The sequence below is a fragment of the Aethalodelphis obliquidens genome, unplaced genomic scaffold, assembly GCF_003676395.1.
Source record: "Aethalodelphis obliquidens isolate GAN/ISIS:26980383/991018 unplaced genomic scaffold, ASM367639v1 scaffold53, whole genome shotgun sequence".
Lineage (NCBI taxonomy): Eukaryota > Metazoa > Chordata > Mammalia > Artiodactyla > Delphinidae > Aethalodelphis > Aethalodelphis obliquidens.
Window position 1 is genome coordinate 10,516,149 of NW_020837997.1, and position 25,535 is coordinate 10,541,683.

Here is a 25,535-nt window from a genome sequence, read left to right on the forward strand (position 1 = left end):
GCCCCACGCCCCACGTGCTCCCACAGCCCTTTAAACGCCCAGGGCCACGTGACCCCGCCGAGCCGCCTCATTGGCCGAGGGGCGTGGCGACTACGCGGCTGCGCAGTGACACGCCCGTGCCAGCCCCGCCCCGGCCCCGCCCCCAGCCGGCGGCGGCGGCGCTAGCGGAAGGGATGACGTCACCGGCTGGGGGGGCGCGCGAGCCGGCTCGAGGGGAGCGCGAGCCGCAGTGAGTGTCCTCGCGCCGCCCGCCCGGCAGCCCGGCCGGCGCGCGCACGCCGCGAGCCGCTGGCGCTCGGGCTCCGCTCGAATCCCATGCAACAGCCAGGATGTGAAGCGGGGCAGAGCCGGGGGAGCCCAGCCCAGCCAGCCTCCAGGTAAGGGGGGAAAAAAAAATCATGAATTCGATTTAAAAAAATGCAGGCGCTCCAATGGGGTTCTTGGAGGCAGCGGAGTGGGCAAAGCGCCGGCTTTGTGCCGGGGAAGCCTACACGGCCATTGTGCTTGGAGGATGCTCCGCTGCAGCCGGCTGCACGCCCAGCCGCTGAGCCCGGCAAGCTGCGTCCGAACAATGCCCCTGAGGGGCTGGGCCGGGGCAGACAGGGGCAGCGGGGAGGGCTCGGCGGGCGGGGTGGGGGGCTTCGCCGCGGCGGGGGAGGGGGCTGGGCTGGACTCGCCCGGAGCGCGGCGTTGGAAGCTGCCCAGAGCCGCCGGCTGCACCACCCTGGGCTGCGGGCGGGGCAAAGGCGCGGAGGGAGGACGCGCGTGTGTGGGGAGGGGGTGCTGGCCCCAGCGGCGCCCGGCCAGGCTCCCCGGCCGGGTCCCGGAGGCAGGGAGCGCCCCGGAGTGGAGACCAGCGCGGGACAGTCGGCTCCCGGTGGGAGCGAGGGGGGCACCGACTGGCCGGTGCGCTCAGGGCCGCTGCTCTGCCCGCCACCTTCGCTCTCCAATCCCCCTCCCCTAGAGAACCCCCCTACTCAATGCTGTCTCCCCCTAGTGCCCTCCCGGCCTCATCTATCCTTTGGTGGGGAGCCTTCCGCTACCTTAGCCTTGCCCCACCCTACTGTGGCCCCAGCTCCCCCTCCCAGTTTCCCCAGGTGGGGCAAGGCAGCCCCCAGCCCCAGGGACTCTGGCGGACGGGCGGGCGCGCGCGCCCGGCCCCCGACCTCCCTTCGGAGCTGGGGGCCCCGTGGGGATCCCGGGAGAGGGGAAGCCGCCCCTGGAGCTGCCAGCCTCGCGGGTTCTGCACGCCCCGGGAGCCCCCTCGGGGGCTGCGGGGGGGAGGGGGCGGTGACGTCATCCCGGGGGCGGAGCCGTCTGAACCAGGTTGAAGGGGGTGCGGGTGGGGGGGCGCCGTGCCCGGAGGGAAGCCCTCCGAGTTCGAGCGCCCATACTCTGAGCGCAAGGGTTTTGGCCGGGTTGCGGCCAAGTTCACTGCTCCTTACGGAAATCACTCCCAAATTTAGAATTCCACCCTCCCCCCCTCAGCACACAAACAAATCCTGGGCACTTACCCCCACGAAACTCCCCCTAGATCAGAGAACTCTCCTTCGTCTGCCTTCTCTCCAAAATTCCCAAATCAGAGAATCCACCCCAAAGTGGAATCTTTTTTTCAGCCACACCCCCCCCCAGATCTAGAGCCTCCTCTTTAATGATTCTTCCCCGATTTCAAATCCTCCTCTAGGAGCCGTAAATAAGCAGCTTTTGAGCGTCCTTTCCTCTGCAACCCTTCCTCAAATTTAGCCACCCCCTAGGGTCCTCATCCCCCAAATTAACAAACCTCCCCAGCGCCTTCGTCTGGGGGGTGCCTCCCCTCCCCCTCTCGGGCTCAGCTGGGATTCCCCTTTCCCCCCATCTCCATCTGGGGGAGTCTTCATTCTGAGTGTGGGGCCCTTCTGCCTCTGGCCAAACCCCTGAAAAACCAGCCTGGCCCCCAGCTCGCGAAGAGGTGGGTGGGCGTCTGAGGTGTCCAGGCTGGGTATTAGGACTCTGAGAAGCGGGGACAAAAGCCGGAGGGTCCCCGAGGGTCCCGAGGACAGGGATCCACCTGCTCTGGGTTCCCATTGGTCTCCTCGCGCCCCCCCCCCAGGACTTTGGCTGCCGGGGTTCTAGTCTTCCCTTGATGTTCCCCATTGTTGCTGTTCCTGGGGTGCAGGGGGCAAGGGTTCCTTTTGTTTGGGGTGCCCTGCTTCCCCCTCTGAGCCACCTTGCGCCAGTGAGAAGAGAGAGCCAGCCCGCGCCTCTACTCCTGTGATACCAACCGCCGCTGCTGGAGCTTTTATTAATCGCTGAGGGACTCTGTCGATTCTACCATTTGCATAGCTCCCCTCCCCCTCCCAGGGTCCCCTTCCTTTGTGCCCCCTCCCCCTGCCAATCTCGCCTACCTTCTGTCCCTCAGCTCTCTTCTTCCTCTGCCAGCTGATACTTTGGCTGCGGAAGGCAGGCAGCTGGGGCTGGGGGGCGGCTGCTTCCCACCCCCCAATCCTAGAGCCCACCACCTTGGGCCTGGGTCTCTGGCTGGCTCCCCTTACCCGCCCCCAACAATGCCCTCCGAGAGGCATCTCTTGACGCCTGCTGTTGTGTCTCCATTCTTCCCCCTCCAGAAAGCTTCGTCTTGCCCTGTGCCCGGGCCTGGGGGGCACCTTCACCATGACGGTGCACTTCTGCCTGGGGCCCCGGCCCCCCCCCAGCCCCCTGGGGGCAGCCACCCGCCATACTTGATTGCCCTGAGAGTTTGGTATAATTGGGCACAGGCAAACAAAACGTCGTGGGAGACCCGGCCTGCCTGGTGAGCTCATGCGCTTTTCTATTCCTGCCACACAGCCGATGACACTGGCCCCCCAGGGGGGGACGGGGGCTGGTGCTGTCATGTCGGTGGCCATCCTGCGAGGAGAGGCCACGCCTGGCCCACTCCTCACCCTCTGCGGGGACAGGGGGATGGGTCATTCTGGTGTGGCCGGGGTGTGGCATTGGAAGGCTCTGCTGGGGTGTGGGCTGGGCTCCTTGGGGGAACCCTCCTCCCTCAGGGACCCTGGCCTTGTGGTGGGCACAGAAAGAGGAGCACTGCCAGCCAGGCGCCTGCCTGCTGCCCGCACAGGAATCATCGCCCACTGACCGTGCTTCTGTTTCTAGCTCCTTGCAGCATTCCAAGCACCTTTCTTTTTCCCCTGCTTCCCAGGGGATCCCGGGCATCTTCACATATCTGTGGGCCCCATTCAGAGACATGGGGCATTTTTTTCCCAACACTGGGGCTGTGGTTCTGGGCCGAGGTGTCAGGACCAGGTGGAAGGGGAGAAGCTCCCTGGATGTCAGGGATTTAGTTGTGGCATCTGGGGGGACAATTCTGGAGCCATCACTGTGCGCTCATTTTCTTCTTTGGGCTGTTCAGAGCGTGGGGCTTTGCCTGGTATTCCCTAGACCCGGGACGGGTTGGGGAGACAGATCCACTTCCCCTCAGCAAACGGCTTTCCAGGGGTGACTCGATTTCCCCTCCTGCCTTCTGGGTTGGCACTGAACAGCCTGTCGCAGGTGTTGGAGCACAGCGCACCTCCAGCTGCCGCTCCCAGGAGCCAGGCGCTAGGAGACCTGTGGCTTCGCTGATTACTCCACCGAACAATGGTCAGCGAGGTGGCTGGGAAGGGGCAGGCAGGAACGGGCAGGGACTACGTGGCTCTGAGGCGCGGCACCCGGGAGCCCCGGGTTCACCTGCTTCGCGTGACTTTAGTGTAGCCATTGCGTGTGGGGGGGGGGGCATTGAGAGACTTCAGGATGGGGAGGAAAACCCTAAAAATAAAGACGGATATTTATAAACCTGGCGGGTTTGGGGGATAATTGACAAAGCTTAACGTTTGCAGCTGAAAGCTATCCCCGCCCCACCCCACCCCCCACCCCCAGATGGAGCGCATTAGGTTCCATTTGTAGAGTCATCTGGAGCCTGAGAAAGGTCCTTGGGAAGTGCAGTGGGCTTGGCCAGCACGTTGCGGGCCGTGGCTCCCTTTCTGGGGGTAGAGGGAGGGCTTGTGCTTCTGGAAAGAGGCAGGGGGCCTAGGCAGGGGCGCTGAGATGCCACCCCGCTTTCCTCTGCACCTAGGACAGCCTCCTGGCACACCCTCCGTGGGTGGGTGGCCTGTTTCCCAGAATTTGCAAGGAGGAGGTGCCCCTCTCTGCCCTTGCCCTGTCCTTCCCCGCTACAAAATATGCCTGGCGGGGGAGTGTGGAGAGACCCCAGCTGCCCGCCGCGCAGGGGGGCTCAGCCTCCAGTGGGGACAGTGGGCAAGATCCAGGTGCCAAGCTGACAAAACCCCGTGTGGGTCCGTGGACAAAAGTCACACCACTGCGCTGGGGAGAATGAGGGCTTTTCAGATGGTTTCAAACATTTTGTCTGACTTCAGCCTGGAACCAGAAAGCTCCTGGCTTATAGCCGGAGAAGATGGGGTGTTGGAAGGGGGTGAAATTCAAGCGCATGTCAGCCTGTCACCAGGAGGACGGACAGCCCGGACATGGGCAGATCTTAGCTTGGGATGCACAGGAAGCGGTGATACCTGGGTCTGCTGACCCAGCGGTCCAACTTGTCACCCCCTCTGGCCTTCTAGAAGCTCACGGATTTCGAGTGTGGTTTGTGGGTTTTTTCCCCCTTCTCTCTTTTTTCTTTAAGGAAAGAAAAGGCACACACACACACACACACACACACACACACACACACAAAGGGAAAAAAAAAGAACCCCGACGTACCATTTCTGTCTTGTCTCTGATATTTCAGAAGCGTTGTCGGGGGGCGGGGGGCGGGGTGTTGTGTGTGGGGAGCATGAAAAAAATCAATTGGCTTACACTTCTGCAAAGGCGAAAATTAACAAGCGGGTGGGAGTGACTCACGGACAGGCCCCGACTTTCGTGTTGCTTTATTTTTGTCTCTCTTCTCTCTCCCCTCCTCTGAGGAGCTGCCGATACCGCTGCCCCTCCCCCGGGTCTGGCCAGGCTGGACCTGGGGGTTGGTGCTATTCCGGGCTGGCCGTGGAATCCCGGGCTGGCCGTGGAATCCCTCTCCTGTTCTCGGAATCGAGGCGCCCTCCCAGTCCTGCGGAGGCCAAAAGGATTCCAGACCTGAAAACACACCGAGGTTTCTTTCCCCGGAGATCCCCATACTCATTCCCATGGATTCCACCCTGATCTGGGGCTTGGAGCTTGGGTTTCTGGGTCACAGTGACCCCGCTCCCATAAATACCCTTTTTTTGAAGCAGATTTTCTCCAGAACTCCCTGGATGGTCCCTGCGGCTTTTGAGTTTTTTTCGGTTTGTTTTTTGAACTCTTTGCTATTACATTAGTCCCCTGTAGGAAGGCCAGGCGTTTCCTCCTAGGGAAACTGAAAATCCCGATTTTTTTGTTTCCTGGTTCTCTCCTTCCTCTCTCCCTCTCTGTGTGGCATCGCCTCTGCCCTTTAACCTCTCTGTGTGGGAGCCTTCTCACTTGCAAAATGAAGTTATGCCTCTGGCTTGGAGGGGGGCGCTGATTTCCAGCACCCACCCTACTGTGCATACTTGGGCTGGTTGGTTGACCTCTCTGTGCTCCTTCATCTCTAAGATCAGAGCAATCACAGCCTGCTTCATGGCAAGCCTGGACAGGAGATGCTGTGGGTAAAGCGCCTCCCTCAGCTCTTGGACGTGTCATCGGTTGCTGGCTGCATCTGTCTTACGACGCCCGGCCCCCAAATGGTGTCGCATCCTCAGTGCCAGAGGCCTGGGACCCTCGGATGGAGGCAGGCTAGGTGGAGTGGGGCCGGGAAGATGCTCTATTGTCGTGCTGTCATGTGGGTAATGGAGTGTTGGTGGAGATTCAGGGGTTCTGGGGAAGGGAGGTCGATGCGTCTGTGTGTGTATAATTTAATGCCACTTATAATTAACCCTGTGATCAGCAAATGAGGGGATGTCGGGGGATAATAATAGCTGCTCTGACTTATTTGGAGTTGGTGCCCGTGCCAGGTCCTACGCTGAGTAAGCACCTTAGGAGCATGCTCGGAACCCCATTTTGCAGACAGGGAAACTGAGGCACAGAGAGAGGTCTTCACTGGCCTGAGGTCACACAGTCCACAAGTGACAGAACTGGAAATCTTACCCAGGACTAGTGGCTGCCAGAACCTGAAGTCTTAACCCCTGGGAAGGAGCTGGGGCTCTGCCCCATTGTCAAAGAAGTAGCTTTGATGACGGTTCACCTGCTGGGCGCGAGTCACTGTGGAGACTCCGGGGCTCCCAGCTGCCTTCCTCAGAGGGTAAGAGTATGGACGCCGGTCCGAGGTTGCTTGGTTTCAAATCCCGGCTCTGCCTCTCGCTGGCTGGGTGACCTGGGGCAAGTTGCTCAACCTCTCTGTGCTTCCATGGTCACATCTGTAAAATGGAGAGTAACGCTATCTACCTCATAGCTTTGTTGGGAGGATGAAATGAGTTAATGCGTGTAAAGTGATGTGTTGATCCATAGCCAGACCTGCCCGGTGGGGGCTCCCCAGCAGCACCCCCCAACCCTCAGCCCCTCACGGGGTCTAGCATGGGAGAAACATTAGGATGACTCAGCCACTGCAAACTGGGGCGTTCCCCGTCACTGGCTGCCTAATCAAGGCCGCCCCACTTCTGCAGCAGGACCGGGCCAGGGCCTGGCAGGATCTGAGCCATGGGAAGCCAGACAAGGCAGGCGGAGAGGGCAGGTGGCTCCTGCACTCCTGAGACCTCAGACAGTGGCCCCCTGACTTCCAGAGCTATGGTGGATCTGGGTGAGTGCCTGGGGGGAGGTCCGGGACAATTCAGGGCCGTGTGGGCTCAGCTTTGCCTCGGGCCCTGCTGAGAGGTGCTCAGGAAGGCAGTCAGTTTATAAGCTTGGTGTGTGAGCCTTCATTCCTTCATTTGCCAATGCATTCATTCAGTCGATCAGTATTTGTTGAATACCGGCGGCCAGAGAACTCAAGAGCCAGACTCTGGGTTCAAATCCCAGCTCTGCTGCTCACCAGCTGTGGGGCCTCAGACTATGTATGTAGACCAGCTGTGGAGCCTTGGACTAGTTATGTAGCGGCCGTGCGCCTCAGTTTCCTCATCTGTAAAATGGGTGCTTTGGTGTTGCTTTACTCATGAACAAATACATGCCAGGTAGACAGAAAGCGCTTTGTACATTCTTTTCCTTTCTTTCTTTTTGTAAATAAAAGCAAATGAAAGTCGAATTCTGGGGATACAGCAGTAAACAAGGCAGGCTCGGTCCTCCATCCCCTGGACCCTGCAGTCTGTTGGGAGAGGCTGAATACATAAATAAGCTAAGCAAGAAAAAATATCGGCTGCAGTAGGGCTCTGCAGAGACTGGAAATCCCATGGCCCCCGACAGGTCACCAGGCCACTATTTTGTCTGGGGTGGGCATCAGGGGGACCTTTCTGAGTTGAACGGGCATTGGGAACAGCAGGTGCAAAGCTGGGAGGTGGAGCATCTTCAGCTGTGTGTGGCAGGAGGTGAGGGAAGCAGAAGCAAGAGGTGGGTGACCACATGGGGTCCCGACACTGAGGAGTTCACATTGCAGTTTCCACACGTGCAGCTAGAGTTTGCTGAAAGGCCCCAGAGCTTGGGTGCAAAGATCATTGCTAGTGGAGACCTGGGAGTTGGGGAAACACCTCTTGGAACAACTGTCATGCCGAGGCCCAGAGAGGGAGAGCAACTTGCCTAAAGTCACACAGCCATGCCTGCCTGCCTGCCTGCCTGCCCGCCCGCCCGCCCGGCTGGGCCTCACACTAGAAGGGTGGGCTGGATGTCTTCACACCAGTCCAGAGAGGGTAACATGGCAGAACAAACGTTTGGATACCAAGGGGGAAAGGGAGACGTGGGATGAATTGGGAGATGGGGATTGACATATATACACTATTGATACTGTGTATAAAATAGGTAACTAATGAGAACCTACTGTATAGCTCAGGGAACTCTACTCAGTACTCTGCGGTGACCTGAATGGGAAGGAAATCCAGAAAAGAGGGGATATACGTACGTGTATAGCTGATTCACTTTGCCGTACAGTAGAAACGAACACAACATTGTAAAGCAACTATACTCCACTAAAAATTAAAAAAAGAAAAAAAGACATGGCAGAAATGTCATTCTCAAACCCCAGTGCGCACGCATCAGGGCTGGGCAGTTCATGCCCAGGGGTGGTGGGCACCAGACGGGCAGCCCTGAATGGCTCCACAGCCAGATCTGCTTGGTTTTCCAAGATAAACCAGAAATCTAGATATTTTTTTACATGAAATTGCCCTATTTTTCCATTCTTTGATCGTTCTTCTCCTTACAACACCTCCGTTTGCCAGTTGTGTGGACTCGACAGCTCACTTGCCGTCCCCAGGCCTCAGTTTCCCGGGCTCTAAAATGGATCGAAGAATCACAGCCACATTGAGGAGCTATTCGGAGGCAGCGGCGCGATTATTCACAGGGAGGGCGGAGAACAGGGCCTGGGCCAGCAGCTGCGCTCGATAAACGTTGGCTCTGATTATATTAATATTGGTCGTAATGATAAACTTAAATGCTACACAGAAGGAAGCCGGCGCGTCCCACGGGGCAGGGCTGTGACTTATCTTCTGTCTGCGGGACCCGTTCCTCGCCTCTTGTCTTTTCCGGAAATACCTGTTTGCTCTCGGGGCTGGGGCACCGGGTCACCTGCGTTCTCAGTAGAGTTCATGACAGTGGTTCTCAACGAGGGGCGATTTCGCTCCTCCAGGGGACACAGGGCGATGTCTGGGGACATCTGTGGTCATCACGTCTGGGGGCTCTCCTGGCATCGAGCAGGTGGGGTCAGGGATGCCGCTTAACATCCCGCAGCGCCCAGGATGGCCCCCCACAGAGAACGATCAGGTTCTAAATGTCAGTAATGCTGAGCCTTAGAAAACCTGATTTGTGCTCCAGACCCCAGTGGTGAGAGAAATCAGGCGGCCGGGCCATTGGCTTGTCCATGAACGTCCGCCTCCCGTGCCTTGCGCCGTCTTGCTGGACTCAAACGCCGAGATTGCTAACGGGTTCCCGCTGCCCACCTGTCCCGGCCCCACGGCCCAGTTGATTATCACAAGTGGGTAGTTGCGCCTGACGTATGGATTCTAGAAGCACGAACGGCTGGGGTTTCTGGTGACAGTGCTGGATCTGGGAGATGGAGGGGCTGCTGCGGGCAGGTCTTTCCCCTTTTTTCCCACCTGGCCTTTGGAGGCCGGAGCACTAAGTTCGAATCCTGGTACAGGCCCTACCCGGTTGTGTGAGGTGACCCCTTATTCCCTGCCCCCAGCCTCGCTTTTCTCATCCATGAAATGGGAATACATCTTGCCTGCTGTGTCACTGGGAGTTAAATGCTGTCACGTTGATAGGGGACCTGGCACCCAGGGTACACAAGCAGGGACTAAATGACTGTGCTCTCCCATCCCCCATCTTCATGAACCGCTGGGGGAGATGTGGATGGAGCTCCACACCCACAATTTCCCAAACAACTGCAACGGAGGAGAAATAACCCAAACAGGCATGAAGTCCCCGTCATGGAGCCTACACTGCGTGTCTGGCCCTGGGCTCCGGCTTCACTCAAATTTTCTCCTTTCATCCTTAGAACAGCCCTGAGAGGTGGCAGCTGTCGCCCCACCTGGCAGATGGGGAAACTGAGGCACAGAGTGAGGATGAGAAACTGGCACGCTGGAGCCTTTTCCTGGGGCTGCCTATGTGCCCACAGGCGAACTGAGGTGGCATTTCTGTGCTTGTGGAGGTTCAGGGGGTCTTTACTTGGTTGAATGATCTGCTCTTGCTTTCTTGAAATTCTTTTTTTTTTTTTTTTTAAAGAAGATGTTGGGGGTAGGAGTTTTTATTAATTTATTTTTTCTGTGTTGGGTCTTCGTTTCTGTGCGAGGGCTTTCTCTAGTTGTGGCAAGTGGGGGCCACTCTTCATCGCGGTGCGCGGGCCTCTTGCCATCGCGGCCTCTCTCGTTGTGTAGCACAGGCTCCAGACGCGCAGGCTCAGTAGTTGTGGCTCACGGGCCCAGTTGCTCTGCGGCATGTGGGATCCTCCCAGACCAGGGCTCGAACCCATGTCCCCCGCATTAGCAGGCAGATTCTCAACCACTGCGCCACCAGGGAAGCCCTGAAATTCTTAATAATTTTTGCACAAGGAGGCTCTGCGGTTTCATTTTGCCCAGCTGGAGCACATAGCAATTATGGAGCCAGAAGGCTGGTCGCAGAAGGAGGGACATGTTGTCGGCTGGTCTGGATGTGAGATATGTTTTTGCCTCTTACGAGCTGTGTGACTTCAGGGAAGTTGCTTTGCCTCTCTGGTTGGCACACCCAAACCCTGCTTGCCAGCCAGTCCCCTGCCGGCTTCTCCATCCACTCCCTCCTCACTCATTCTGTACCAACCACCTTGACCTTCCTTCTTCTCCCACCTCCAGGCTTTTGTCCTTGCTGTTTCCTCCGCCAGGAGCTCCGTTTCTGGCCAGGCCAACCCTATCCAGCCAGTGTTCCCCAGCACTCTTTTTATTTTACTTCTTCAGTTGCTGTTTTGCGGTCTGTCTGCCCCCCTTTTCAGGATGGGAGCTCCACCTGGCTCCCCCTCCCCAGACCTGGTTTTGGAGAGCCACTGCCCTCCTGCACTAGACCCAGCGTGTCTAATTGTCCAGATTAGGTGGGTCATGGTGGCTGGGAAAGCCCCGCATCAGGCGGCTGAAACGCCCTGACTCAGTTCCCACTGCCCTGGGCAGGGAGGCTAGGAGACCAAATCCCCAGTGGAGGTGCTGTGTGACCTCGGCCGCTTGCCTGCCCTCATGAGTCTCTGCATGTCTGAGCTGTTTGGCGCAGAAGCCATGATGATTGGCTGCTGAGAGCCAGGGGCCCTGAGGCCAGGTGTCATGGGGTCAGGGAACCCTGAAACAGTCCATGAGGTTTCTTGTCTCCTGGGGAGGAGGTGAGAAGCCCAAAGGAGCAGGGAACCCCCAAAGGGCATAGTAACTGGGCCAGGGGATTTTTAAGACTCAAGGAGCCCTGATGTTCATTTGACACCGTGTGCATCCGGCCAGATAGGTAGAAAAGTCACTGAGGAGCCCCCAGGAATGGGCCAGGCTTTCTTTGAGGGATTGAATTGGACATCTGAACAACCCACGTTTGAATCTTGGCCTCACGCACAGCATGACCCTGGGCCTCAGTCTCCTTGTCTAAAATGGGAGCAAAGACTGTCTCTTGAATGATTAGAAAGATCTGTACCGACTGTGCTTGGAAAGTGCTGGCATGGCAAAGATGGAACTGGCTAAACATCGTACAATACAGCATGATGGTGAATGCCTTCTGGGGGCAAACTGGGGGACCTGCATACAGAGCTTTGGGGGACAAAGGGTTTGGGGGTCCTGGGAGCAGCAGGGCCCAAGTCTGGCTTCTCCCAGGGGTGTCGAGTCTCCTGCTACAGTGCTGAGAGCAGGCTGGCAGGAGGCCTGCCCCAGGACCACCTGAGCCGCGGTGGGGAAACTGAGTCACACCTGTGTGGCCAGAGCCCTCGACAGGTGCAGGGGGTCAGTTCTGACCTTCTAGTTCTGTGCCTCAGTCACCCTGTGGGCTGCGTCGAGGCCTCTGGACTCCGCATCCAGTGCTCTCCCCGACATCACCCAAATCTCAGTCACTCACTTTGACGTGTGCCTTTTGCCCCATCTACCTGGTCCTCCTAGTGACTTGGTAGTTTTCTTGAAACCCATTCTCTTTGAAAACTTAAAGGAGAAAAATTTGTCTTACTCTCATGAATGGGCAACCTGGTATGTCCTTGACATAAGAAGGCAGAACCTTTGAAATAAATGAGATGAGAGCCAAACAAAAAAAAGAAAAAAAAAAGGACATTAAATCATCCTGCTACCGCCACAGGCTTAGAGCAGAGGCCAAGGGCTACTGAGGCGTTAAAGCCCAGTTAGCACCCACCGGAGACTTCCAACCTTGAGAAGGCTGGAAAAAGCCGGGGAGGGGGATGGTGCCCTTGCTGGTTGAGTTCATGTGGCTGAACATGGCTAGAACCGTTCGGGGGTCTCCACCTGCGGACCAGGGTGCTAGGACTTTCTTGTGTGTGTCTTGAGTATTCCTTCTCAACAGCCTGGGGAGAAGGTTATTTCTCCCTGAATTCAATTAATGAGCCTATTAAAAACTATTTATTTTCCCTGACAGTTGTTTACCAAGGAGAAGGAGATGAATTGGCTGGGCGTCCTCACCAGGCAGGCGCAAGGTGGGATGGGAGATGCCTGGTGCCTTGGGCCCAGGTGCTTAGCGAGCCCAGACCGTAGGTGGGGTCCTGCCTTCCGAGGGGCCCCTGGAAACACGGAGCCTGAACTTGGGCTGCGGCCAGTTTCTGACCTTGGGGTATTTGGGGAGGCGGAGCCTGGGATGAATGAAAAGCATCCTGGCATGGAGGCAGGGGGCTGGCCCTGATAACATCTGTCTTCTCTATGCAGGCCAAAGTCTCTCAGATACACTGGTTTGAAAGTAAGACCTAACCCCATCGGGCTACGTGTTTTTGGTGGGGTCTACCAATATCCCGTCTTTCTCCTCCACAGCAATTGAACCCTTTGACTTATCTAGGCACGTAGCCACCTGGTGGAAAAAAAAAAAAAATTTCCCATTGTAACTTGCAGCTGTCTGTGCTATATGATTCAGTTCTGACCAGTGGGATAAATGAACAGAATTTCCTGGAAATGCCTTCAAAGGGAGGTAGCACATGCTTCCTTCTCCCCACCCCCAGCTGGAATACGGAGGTGATGGTAGGCACCCAAGCAGCCATTTTGGACCATGAGGCAGGTATCAGGGATAAGAATGGGGGATCAAAGAGATGGAAGGAGCCTGGACCCTGATGGTTATGGGGTGGGCAAAATAGCCCTGAAAGGACGACCTGGGAGCTTCTTTTATGTGAAGGTGCCTCTCTTGTGAGTTTTTTGGCATCCGCTGCCCAACTTGATCCTAATAGCGGCAGTAGGTGAGCCTCAGGACACAGTGCTTTTCTTCCTTCTCTCCTCGGGTCTCTGCTCATTTTTAAGTGAGGCTTCCCCTGACCGCCCTGTGAAGATTTGCAAAGTTATTACTTGCGAAACGATTTGTAAGAGTGTTATTTGCAAATCCGCCTGTCTACCTGGCCACCATCTTCCCCTCTCCTGCTCTGCTTTTACTGGAATCGCTGTCGCCATCTCCATGTCTTATGCCTTTTACTTGTCATCCACCTCCCTTTCGGCCGTCTCCTCTGCTATGTCCACAGCAGCGCCTGTGCACAGTAGGGCCCCGTGCACGTTTTGCACCCACAGATCTCCGTTCACAGGGCAAGAGATGAGGCTCTGAGATGCCTGAGGTCCTCCAGCTGGCTCGTGGCAGCGCCTGCGTTGGCACCAACCAAGCAGGTGGCTCCCGAGTTCTCCCTTTTCACTCGCCTCTCCCCCCTCCCCCTGCAGGCGGCCAGTTCGGGCCGCCCAGCGGCTGCTCCTGATCCTTCCTCCCGCCCCCGTGTTCTCACCTCGGCCTCCAGAAATAGCCCCTTTAAAATAGCTGTGTCCCTGCGTTCTGGGGCTTCTGCCTGCCCACGGACGTGATGCCGTGCTGACGGTCCAGCCTCTTTATTGCTGTGGGATTTTTAAAAATACAGTTGGTGTTAAGTGTTCCCCCCCCCATTTTTACGCCTGAAGAAGCCCAGCCACCCACAGGCTGTTTCCATGCCGACACTTGTCATTTGGGGTTTCGCACTGTGTGTCCCCGTGGATCCTGACCCTCCATCGCGGCCAAGGGGTGTCTGGTTTGCAGAGCTGAGAGCTTCCACTGCAGGCTCACGCCAGCCCACAGTTCCAAGTCTGGTCAGGAAGCTCTGGGTCCGAGTCCCAGGGCTGCCTCTTGCTGGCTGTGTGGCCTCAGGCACATGGAGCAACTTCTCTGAGCCTCGGTTCACCGGTCTGTGAAATGGGGACATCTCGGGACCCAGGCACATGGCTGAAGTTCTCTGAGCCTCAGTATACCCACCTGGAAATAAGACCCCTGATGGTTTTTCACTCGGGCCAGCACACAGTGGGTGTTCTTGAGATGTGAGCCGACCTCGTTCTAGCACTCGGGCCACCTCTGAAACAGCCTGCATTACCCATCCCAGGGAAGGATGGAGTGAATTTGGTGCCAGGTCTGGGCACTGCCGCTTCTGGGGACCTTCAGGAAATCACTACCTCCCTCGGGGACTCAGTTTTCCTCATCTTTAGAATGGAGCATGTTACCAGATTGTTGGAAGATGGCTGAGGGATAAGGTACACTCGCTGTTTCCCCCTCCCCCACGAGGCCAAGGACACAGCCAATGGTCCGTAGGTGTTGCAGATGTTTTCCTGCCGTGTTTTATACTTGTATTCATTGAGACCATGTAGACTAGTGGTTAAGAGGCAGACTCGAGGACCAGATGGCTTGGATTCAAGTCCCAGCTCTATTCCTCATCTGCTGTGATTTCACCTCCCGGCCTCAGTGTCCCCATCTGTAAAACAGGGAAAATGATGACCCCACCCTCCCAGGGTCCTTGGGAGGATCCGATGAGTTAGCAAGGGTGAAGCCTTACTGCTGGGCTGCGAGTGAGGGTGACACGGCGCCCCTAAATAATACGTCTATTCCCTAAATAGTTATCAGGCACCTTCCAGAGCGGCACCTCTTCCTGGCAGCGGGATCGGGGAGGTGGATGCTTCTCGAGTCGGTCTGTTTGTTTGGCTTGGAGGTCCTGGCTCAACCTCTGGGGCCTCCCTTCCAACGGGGCAGGGATTAAACTGCCCGGAGGAACATGCCCATCCCAGGCCACAGGCACCACGGAGGCCGCCCCTGCTTCCTGCGTTTCCTCAGCAGGTGTTGGCTGGAGGCTCAGGAAAGGGGGCAGAGGGCAGAGTCTAGGGATAGCTCAGAAATGGGGACAGGAAGGGCCCCCCGGAGGAGGCGTGGATTTGCTTCCTCCGCCAGCCAGCCCTGGAGGACCGGCGGCTGGTTCAGCTGTGGCTGCCGCCTCCCCACATCTGTGCCTTGTCATCCGGGCACCTACTGTGTGCTGGGTCTCTGCCGGGGCCCAGCGGGGAAGAAGAAGTGTATGCCTTTGTGGGGCTCACGTTCTGATCAGGAAGAGGTAATAAGCAACATAAACTATGTGTCATGTCAGGTGGTGATAAGAGAACACAGTAAAAAAGAAAAAGGGGTACGTGAGTCGAGGGATGAGGGCTGTCGTGTATGTTATTTAACTTTTTAAGTTTTAAAATTGATCTTTATTTTTTGAATCGATGTTTATTTTAAGTTTCTTTTTCTTTATTTTTTTTGCCGCACCGTGAAGCATGCGGGATCTTAGTTGCCTGACCAGAGATCGAACCCACGCCCCCTGCAGTGGGAGTGCGGACTATTAACCACTGGATCGCCAGGGAAGTCCCAGGGCCGTCATTTTATTTTTATTTTTTATTTTTATTTATGTGGTCCATTTTTTAAAGTCTCTATTGAATTTGTTACAATACTGCTTCTGTTTTATGTTTTGGGGTTTTTTTCTTGACCGTGAGGCATGTGGGATCTTAGCTCCCTGACCAGGAATCGAACCTGCACCCCCTGCATTGGAAGGCGAAGTCTTAACCACTGGACCACCAGGGAAGTCCCAGGGCCGTCATTTTAAATGGGGTTGTAGGGACGGCTTTTTATTGAGGAGTTGACAATTTGAGTAAAACCCTGATGGAGGTGAGGGAGGAAGCCAAGTGGCTGTGTCAGAGGAGAATGTTCTGGGCAGAGGGCACAGCCTGTGCAAAGGCAGCACCGTGCCTGGCGTGTTGGAGGAACATCGAGGAGGCCAGTGTGTCTGGAGCAGAGTGAGCGAGGGGGGGTGGGGGGAGGGCAGGGAGGGGACGGGGGTGGGGGCAGGTCATGTAAGAGCCCAGGCAGGGAGGTCTTGGGCTTTTACCCAGAGGAGGGAGGTGGGTACCTGACTCAGACACTCACAGGAGCCCTTTGGCTGCTGCAGGGAGGCTAGACGGTGGGAGTCGGGGGCACAGGGCAGAGGAGACTGTACTGGTCCAGGCAGGATGGTGGGATGGAACAGGTGGAGACAGAAGATGGGGAGAAGTGGGGAGATTTGGGATAGAGTTTGAAGGCAGACTTTTCATAGGTTTAATCTTCATGGTAGCTCTGTGAGGCAGGGACTCTTATACCCATTTGGTGGGTGGAGAAACTGAGGCCCAGAGAGGTTGAGTCATTTGCCCAGTGTCACACAGCTAGATGTTACACAGCGGCTGGGTGTCTGGCTGGGGTGCAGCTTGCTCTCTAAGCGCTTCACATGTGTCACTTCCTCCTAATTTATGTATAGATTGACCCTCTTTATTTATTTGTTTATTTAAAATTTTATTGGAGTAGAGTTGATTTACAATGTTGTGTTAGTTTCAGGTGTACAGCAAAGTGATTCCGTTGTACATATATTTATTCTTTTTCAGATTCTTTTCTCATATAGGGTATTACAGAATATTGAGTAGAGTTCCCTGTACTATACAGTTGGTCCTTTTTGGTTATCTATTTTATATATAGTAGTATATGTATGTTCATCCCAAGGTCTGATTTATCCCTCCCCCCACGTCTCCCCCTTGGTAACCATAAGTTTGTTCTTTTTTTTTTTTAACATCTTTATTGGAGTATAATTGCTTTACAATGGTGTGTTAGTTTCTGCTGTATAACAAAGTGAATCGGCTGTATGTATACATATATCCCCATATCCCCTCCCTGTTGCATCTCCCTCCCACCCTCCCTATCCCACCCCTCTAGGTGGTCACAAAGCACGGAGCTGATCTCCCTGTGCTATGCAGCTGCTTCCCACTAGCTATCTGTTTTACATTTGGTAGTGTATGTAAGTCCATGCCACTCCATAAGTTTGTTTTCGATACCTGTAAGTCTGTTTCTGTTTTATAAATAAGTTCATTTGTATCTTTTTTTTTTTTTTTACGCCGTGTATTTAAAGGCTCCTGTGAGGTTCAGTTCTCTTAGTCAAGATGTTGGCTGGGGTCCCCGCCCTGCCCTATTTTAGAGAAATACATTGTAAGTGCTGTTGGCAGGTAGACCGGGACAAAGCCAGGGATCCTGGATTTGAATCTGCCCTTACCTCTTACTTTGCTGTGTGACTTCATGGCTTTTGCCCAACCTCTCTGAACTCTCACTTACTGTGAAATCAGACTCAGCTCGTCATCCCAGTAATATGTTTTGAGCTCCTGCTGTGCGCCAGGTAGTTTTAGGCAGATTGGTTATTCCTGTCTTGACCACTGCAGCCCCCAAAATGTTAGTTGACAAAACCACAGTGCTTGGGCCACACGAGGGTGGTTGGGAGCCTTCCATGCATTATCAGTACCTTCCGTGGATCCCTTAGTGCGGGTGTCAGAGGCTTGGAGGGAAATCTTGGGCCAGCCACCCATGGGAAATGCTAGGTGCCTGGGGCCTGGCCGCACAGGGACCGGTGCCACGTGCAGAACCCCAAGTCAGCAGCACTGGGGTGAAAAGCAATTCAGAAGAGGTGGGCTTGGAACACAGAGGTGGTTTAGAAAAACTTGAACCATATATTTTACTTACACTTTGCATTTATGTTCAGGAGAGAAAGGTGATCAAAGTGTACGTCCAAAGAAGTCTAAAAAAGCTCTTTCAGTTGCTGTCAAATGATAATTCTGTGTGATAAGGAAGTCATGTCCAGTTTAATTGGCAGCATTTTTTCTTTCTTATTGACGCGTAATATAATTACGCAGCTTAAACTCAATGAAATACAGAAATCGTCAGCTCTGGAACTGGGATGAGGAAGAGGGAGAGAGGATGCAAGGCTCTGAGAGTGAACAATGGGAGGGGAGGTCAAAGAAGGCTTCCTGGAGGGGGTGGCAGCTGATCTGAGATGTGGTGGTTGAGTAGGAGTTACTTGGGCAGAGAGAGGAGGGAATGGTGTTCCAGGCAGAGGGAACAGCATGGGCAAGGATTCCCATGCAAAGTCACTGTGAGCCTTCAAGGTGAAGTGGTTAAATCTTGTGTCTTTCATGGGGCCCAGCTCATAGTAGGTGCTCACTGAATGGATCGTGGTAGATGTTAGACCAATGGGTCCGTAATAGGCAGCCGGTCGGTGGGCACGAGGTAGGTGCAAAGTAAGCAGGCGCTGCCCTCAGTCCCAGATCTGGATGATGCCGTGTGGACGTTGCTTGCCAGCATCTGCGTTCTGAAAGATCTGAGACCCAGAGGTTTGAGTCTGTTTGAAGTCCCTCAGCAGGTTGACTGTTGCGCAGGGATAACCTTGATGGTTATCCTCAGCTTCCTGCCATGCTACTAATGAAGCTCTATCCTCAGTTGCACAGTGGGCATGCAGCTTGAAAGGAGGAGAAACCCAAATCAACTGACTTTAGTTTTTTTTAAAAAAAAGCAGATGGATTGATTGGCTCTTGTAACTGAGAAGACTGATGTTAGAATAGACCAGCTTCAGGCATGGCTTGATCCAGGGGCTCAGACAAGGATCCTTTAACTCCTTGTTAAAGAGAAAGAAAAGCAGACCCAGATTGCTTAAACTGCTTGCCCGAGGCCACTCAGCTAGGAGGTTAAGCCACAATTCAGACTCGGGTTGCTCTGAATCTAAAGCCTGTGACTTGTCCCAAGCCAGGGAGTGATGACTCCATTTTACAGATGGGGAAACTGAGGTTCATGGAGGGGAAATGACTTACTTCAGGTCATTGAGTAAGCAAGGAGCAGAGCCTGGGACCAAACTCACATCAGACTCATGGTCTTGGACCTCATACCATATGGTTCTCTGTAAACACAGGTTGAATGGTGAGTTGGTCCAACTGAGGCAGAGCAGAGGAAAGGTTTGCCAGGGACCACATTGACCTTGGGCCAGGCTCTCCCCTCCCCCCGCCAAAAGGGCCCGCGCACACTCCCTCCTGCCGCCCACCCTGGATGGTTGTGACTTTCCCCTCGCTCTTGATGAACACATCACAGGTGACAGGTCAGGAGGTCCCTGCTGGCCCTGGCTTCATGCCAGCTGTGGGTTCCGGCCAGCCCTGCCCATCTCTGTCACAGGAGGAAATGAGATTGGCAGCCAGTTGTTCTCTTCCGAGCCAGCCACCTCGCTCCCCGATGCCCGGTTTCCAACGTTTGCATTGATTGCTCAAGCCCTCCTCCCTTCTCCCCAGCAAACATCCGACCGACTGCTCAGTAACTCTCACCGTTTCCCTCTGAGCAGTCCTTCCTCTGCTCCCTTTGCCCTTGGGCATCTCCATGGCATTGGGCACCTACTGTCTACCAGGTGTTGAGCTCGACTGCTAGCAAGCTTGGTTCACCTCATCCTAGGTCAGGCTCTGGGCCCAGGTGACCTGTGCTCATATCCCCTCTTTGTCACCTCCAAGCTGTGTGACTTTGGGTAAGTGGCCTGACCTCTCTGAGGCTCAATTTTGTCTTCTGTAAAATGGAGAGAATTAGGTGAGATATGTGTCTAGCAAATAATACACGGTCTTAAAATATTAGCAAGTATTCTTCTTATTATTTCAGCATTAGTACCTCTAGGTCTGTTGGTCTCCTCTCTCCTTTCCCACACATCCTACACCCAACTCTTCCATGCCGTGCTTTTTCACAAACAGACTCAGTATGTACAGAGCCTTCATCTCCTTTTTCTGGGCTGTGTACTATGCCACTGGCTTGTCCAGCCCCTTCCTGACCGTCATGCCCACCCATCTCTCTCTTTCACTTTCCTGTGAGATGAGCTGCAATGCTTTTCACACACAGGCTTCAAGCACGAGTAAGAGGTTCTATGTGGAATGCACGTTCTAGAATTCGCTGGATCTCACCTGGTCACCCTACAGAGTGTCTGTAATCTCCATTCCAGCCACCAGCAAGTGAGCACAGGCTTCCGCTTAACAGTTTAGTAGGATAGGAATGTTTTTATTCTTTGGCGGTTCCCACCAGACCAGTAGCAGAAACCTCCCGTGGTTTCAGATCTAAAATTTTATTTTAGGCCCCAAGAAAAGCTTCTAAGTGTTGAGAAAATAATCACAGTGCCTCCTTTGGGTCCAAGATCCTGCTGGGGAGCATCTAGAGGTTCATCAGCGGATATTTATTGAGCACCTACTGTATGCTGGGCCCTGACCCAGGTGCTGGGAATAAAGTGGTGAAGAAGACAAGAAAAAGTCCTGTCCTTGTGAAGCATAGCAGGGAGAAGAACAATACACAACGAAATAGGTTAAATATTTAAGGAGCTATAGCATGCCTTTAAGAAAAATGAAGCCAGGGAAAGGGGTAGGTGATAAGGAGGGACTATTTTAGTTATGGAATCAAGGTAGGCCTCTCTGAGGAGGTGACTTTTCAGTAAAGACCAGCAGGAGGTGAGAGAGTGAATTATGTGGCGATCTGGAGGAAAGGTGTTCCTGGGGTGGGGGTGCTGCGGGGAGAGCCGTGCAAAGGCCCAGGGACAGGACCATGCCTGGTGTGTGGAGGCCTGTGTGTCTGGAGCAGAGTGAGCGACGGGGAGAGAGGGAGGAGGTGAGGGCAGGGAGGGGAGGAGGGCAGGTCGTGCAGGACCTTGTGGGCTGAGGGGAGGACTTGGTTTTTTGCTCTCAGGGAGGTGGGAGCCCTGGAGGGCTGTGGGCAGAGGAGGGACGGGGCCTGACTCAGGTGCTCACAGGCGCCCTTTTGCCACTGCAGGAGCTGGGGAACAGGGTGGGGGCGACTGCACTTGTCCAGGTGAGCGATGATGGGGCTGGACCAAATGGAGACAGAGAAGGGGGAGAAGTGGGTGGATGCTGGAGAGATGTTTTTTTGGGAAGAGCCAGTGGATTGGCCAAGCAGTGGGTGCAGGGCGGGCTTGAAAGTCATCAAGGATAACTCCTAGATCTCTGGGCTGAGCATCTGCAAGGATGGGAGGGACAGGTATGGGGACCCCCGTGTTAACAGGACACCTGCCAAGGTTTCCAGAAGGCAAAGGGAGTGGTTCTCTCTGCAGGTGTTGGAGGGGACCTCCTGGATCTGGTGACTCCTAAGTTAGCCCATGGGTATGATCTGGGGCCAGGGTCCCATGCTACAAGCAAGGCAGTGGCCCCTGACCAAGGCACAACCTTTTCTCAGCCTCAGTTTCCCCATCTGTATAATGGGGATGGTAACGGAAGGGAATGAAATGAGTTAATATGTACAGAGTACTTAGAACACAGCCAGCTACACGTTTGGGTTTAGGTGGGGCTGGGCCTTCGCCAGCTCCAAGCTCCACTGGGGCTCTTGGGGCAGAAATTCTGAGATTCACTGAACTTCCAGTTCAAGATACAGAGGAGGCCTGGTTCACAGACCAGGAGGGTGAAGCCCAGAGAGGTTAAGGCACTTGCCCCAGGCCATACACCCATGGGCCCACACGTCCTCCCCACCTTGCTCCTCTCCCTTCTCCTCTGTGTGCTTTCCACCCCTGGGGCTGCCGGCTTTAGTTCTTGGTGGTTTCCAGGCTCCCCTTGGCTCCAGCTTGGCACTCACCTCCCACTTCCACGCGCTCTGGGTCCAGGGCCTGGTGCCAGGCGGGCCCAAGGGCGGGAGGTGGGGGTCTGGATGGGCACCCTCTGCTTTATACCCAGGGTTCCCTCTGCCCCTGCCCCTTCCCCGTTGCTCCCACAAATGATGGAAGTGGGACAGGAGGGAGCGAACGAAATTATATACACACGAACATATAAAAATTAGTTTAGGATCTGGGCCAAGAACCACTTGCGCTTGGCTCGGCATTGTGGGTAATTCATCCCCGATTACCATAAAAGCCAGAGCCTAGCCGACAGGCAGCCGTGCGGCTTTTGTTTAAGATTCTGATGAATATATAATCTCTCTCCCGCCTGGAGCCCGAGGTTCCCCCCACCCTGCCCACACCCCCTCTGCTGAGAATGGTCCCCGGGAAGGATGTCCCCAGGCTCCTGCCCAAGAGGCTGCTCGGGAGCCAGGCCGGCCCCAGGTCCATTGGTAAGCCTGCCTCAGAGAAGCTCGGCTTGGCATTCGATGCCCGCTGCTGCCCCCCAAGGATCCCAGACCTTGTAATGCAGCCCCAGCCCTGGGCCCAGTTCCCTCAGACCCTCATTCATCCACTTGACACACATTTATTGGGCACCAACTGTTTGCCTGGTCCCACACGGGTGCTGGGATGCTACAGCGACTGAGATGGATGGGGTCCCTGGCTTTTCAGAGTCTGGGGGCTGATGGATGAGTAGACAAGCATTTATCCTATATTTAAAGATTCCCCATCTCTTGCCCAGAAGATGCAAATTAAAACAAGATCCATTTCTTGCCCGTTCACTTGGCAAAAATGTCTGAAGCTTGATGATATCCAGAGTGGAAATGGGAGGGGGACCCCTGGGCGTCATCAGCGGGAGAATAAATTAGCATTGCCACTTTGCAACATGTTTTATTTTTAATTTTTTTTTTCTGGCCAGATAATGCATATATGTAAGACACAACTGAGGATGTACAGAAGAGTACACAGGGGAGAGGCTCTCTACCACCGTTCCCTTCATATCCTCAGTCCCCTTCCCCACTCCTTCCTCAGAAGCAACAGCAGTGTCCTGCTAGGACAGGGTTTGGTGGACTTTTTCTGTAAAGGGCCAGATAGTAAATCTTTTCAGCCCTGCTGTGAGGCGGGTGGTCTCTGTCAATGCTATTCAATGCCACCATTGTAGCATGAAAACAGCCAGAGACAATACGTGAATGAATGGCTGTGGCCGTGTGCCAATAAAGCTTTATTGACACAGCCAGTGGGCCAGATTTGGTCCATGGGTTGTAGCTTGCTAGCCCCTGCTCTATATCAGCGCTGTCCAGCAGAACTTTTGTGCAATGTTAGAAATACTCTCTGCTGATGCTTCCTAATAAAGTAGCCTCTGGCCACATGTGCTGTTGAGCATTGGAAATGTGGCTAGTGCAAATGAGGACTCAACTTTTAAATTTCATTCCATTTTATTGCATTTAAATGTAAATAGCCACGTGGTGGCCTGTGGCCACCATTTTGGACAGCACAGTTATCTAGACATCTTCGGTGAACATTAAGTAGGCAGGTAGATTTGTATTCCTTTGTTTAACCAAATGGTAGCATCTGTTCTGTACCTTGGGGTTCCCCGCCCTTAAAAATGTAGTATCTTAAAAGTAATTTCATAATTATACATCTGGCTCTCTCCTTTTCACAACTGCAATACTAGTCTCATAATTTTAAAAGATACTAATCTTTTGTGGCATTATTTGGTCCCTTGCACTGTTATATGTTTAATCAATCCCCTATAGTTGAGCACTTAGGTTGCTTCAAGTCCTTTGCCGTGAGGACTTTCTACAGATGTCATTTCATGGGGATGTGTCTTTCAGATAAGTTCCGAGAGGTGATGTTAGCAAGCCCAGAGGGAAGGTGCAGACACCCCAGCTGCCCATCTCTCTGCATTGAGATGTGGGAGGCATGGACGCAAAGATTCACAGGCATTGGTCGAGAGTGAGAAATAAGATGGAACCAACCTAAGTGTCCATCAACAGGGGATTGTAATAACTGGGCACAGCCTTGTAATGGAAGATTATACACAGCAGGTGGAAAGAGTTTTGGGATGTGTATGCACACTGTAGATACAGTGTCTTGTGAAAGAGCACAAGTTGGGAAATGATACAGACAAGATGATACAATTTCACGGAAGAAAAAGAAAAACATTCTGTATTCTGGTGTTACCTTTGGTCTGTAGCCGCTTGGGAAAGATATGCAAAGATTGACACAAACCAGCAACAGAGGTTGCTTCTAGGGGCAGATAAGAGGGACTCTCCATTCCACAAAAGTTTGCATCTGCTGTGTGCCAGCTGCTTCCTGGCCTCAACAGGAGGAATTTGAAAGAACAAATCTCCTGCCCTCTTGCAGCTAGCACTCCAGCTGGGGAGCTTGAGAATAAACAAAGCACAGGGGGGAAAAAAAAATCAAATGTCAGAGAGCGGTATGTTGCTCTAGGGGGAAAAAGAATTTAGAGAAGGGGACTGGGGAGGGCCCAGAGTGGGAGGCAAACTTTTAAAGAAGGCATTCCAGAAGACCTCACTGCAGAAGTGACACTTGAACAGAGGTGGTGAGGGAGGGAGCCATGTGGGTTTCAGGGGGAAGAGTGTTCCCAGCAGAGGAACAGAGAATGCAAAGGCCTGGAGGTGACATCTCCCGGGACAGTTGCTGAGCCCAAACCACTGTCCTCACGCAGACCTGTACCTCCTCCATCATGGCTCCCAAATGAGCACGGCTTGCTGGGGGCCGCTGCCGGGGAATAATTAATAATTGATCATAATAACTGATACATCTGGGAACCAGTGGTCCATCCTTGTGCTTCCACGAGGCAGCCAGCCCCCACCCACGTGTGGGCTGCAAAATCACAGGTGGGCTAGGTTCACGATGCCACAGACTCCAGGACTGGCTGACCTCCAGTCAGGCAGGAGGAGAGGAGGCCAAGGCCTGAACGAGTGGCGTGGGGAGAGAAGTTGAGAACCCAGCTTGGGTTCGAGTCCTAGTTCTGTTCTAGTGGTGAGAATATGGACCCAACCTCTGGGCCTCAGTTTTCCCAACTGGAAAATGGGGAGAATAATAACACCAATCTTTGAGGTGGTTCAGTGAGCAGCTTCATGGAGGCCTGGCCAGTGGGAAGAGCCAGGAATAGGAGCTAGCGTGCTCGTTGAGCACCTACTGTGTGCCCAGCTTGGTTTGGATCACTTTGCCCCATACTAGGTCTTTTTTTTTTAAATGAATTTATTTATTTTATTTAATTTATTTTTGCTGCATTGGGTCTTCGTTGCTGTGTGCAGACTTTCTCTAGTTGTGGCAAACGGGAGCTACTCTTCGTTGTGGTGCGCGGGCTTCTCAGTGCCGTGGCTTCTCTTATCGTGCAGCACGGGTTCTAGGTGCACAGGCTTCAGTAGTTGTGGCATGTGGGCTCAGTAGTTGTAGCTCGCGGGCTCTAGAGCGCAGGCTCAGTAGTTGTGGCACACAGGCTTCGTTGCTCCGCGGCATGTGGGATCTTCCTGGACCGGGGATCGAACCCATGTCCCCTGCATTGGCAGGAGGATTCTTAACCACTGCACAACCAAGGAAGTCCCTCCCATACTAGGTCAAGCGTTCTGAGGTCTTGGGAGAGGAGGGGTTGGGTACAGGTCCCAACCCTTGTCCAAAGATGTCACCTTCCCCCTGGTCATCCAGGACTTGAGAGCTTGGAGAGCTGCACGGAGAGGTTGTGCCTGCAACTGAGCGCACACAGCAAGTCTGGGCCAAGCAGGGAACCTAGCTCTGCTGTCCCATCCCCCTCAGCAGCCCCCGGTCCCTCAGGCTTCTCACCTATGGGATGGGACTTGGCCCAAGCTTCCTATTCCCACTTCTTCCATTCAGTCCAGTGCCACTTAGATTTCCTCTCCCAGTTCCCCTTTTCTTTCACATCTTAGATATTACCACCTACCAGAAGCCTGCCCCGCCCCCATGCCAGATGCATTCCCCATCTCACATCTGGTTTTTAACTGCCAGGGACCCCATCTGCCTCCCCTACAGCCTATGAACTTCCTGA

At 54.3% G+C, this 25,535-nt stretch overlaps 1 protein-coding gene across 3 annotated transcripts in view; it reads left to right on the top strand.

Annotated features, from left to right (window-relative positions):
• Nucleotides 1–228: 228 nt before the first annotated feature.
• PTPRS (protein tyrosine phosphatase receptor type S) overlaps nucleotides 229–25,535 on the top strand; it is a 103,544-nt gene continuing 78,237 nt past the window's right edge. For 2 of the 3 annotated variants that reach the window (XM_027085383.1, XM_027085387.1), the window contains exon 1: nucleotides 238–377. The gene's annotated coding sequence lies outside the window, so the exon portion shown is untranslated. Of the gene's footprint in view, nucleotides 378–25,535 lie in introns of all 3 variants that reach the window. The other variant, XM_027085380.1, reaches the window with a different exon arrangement.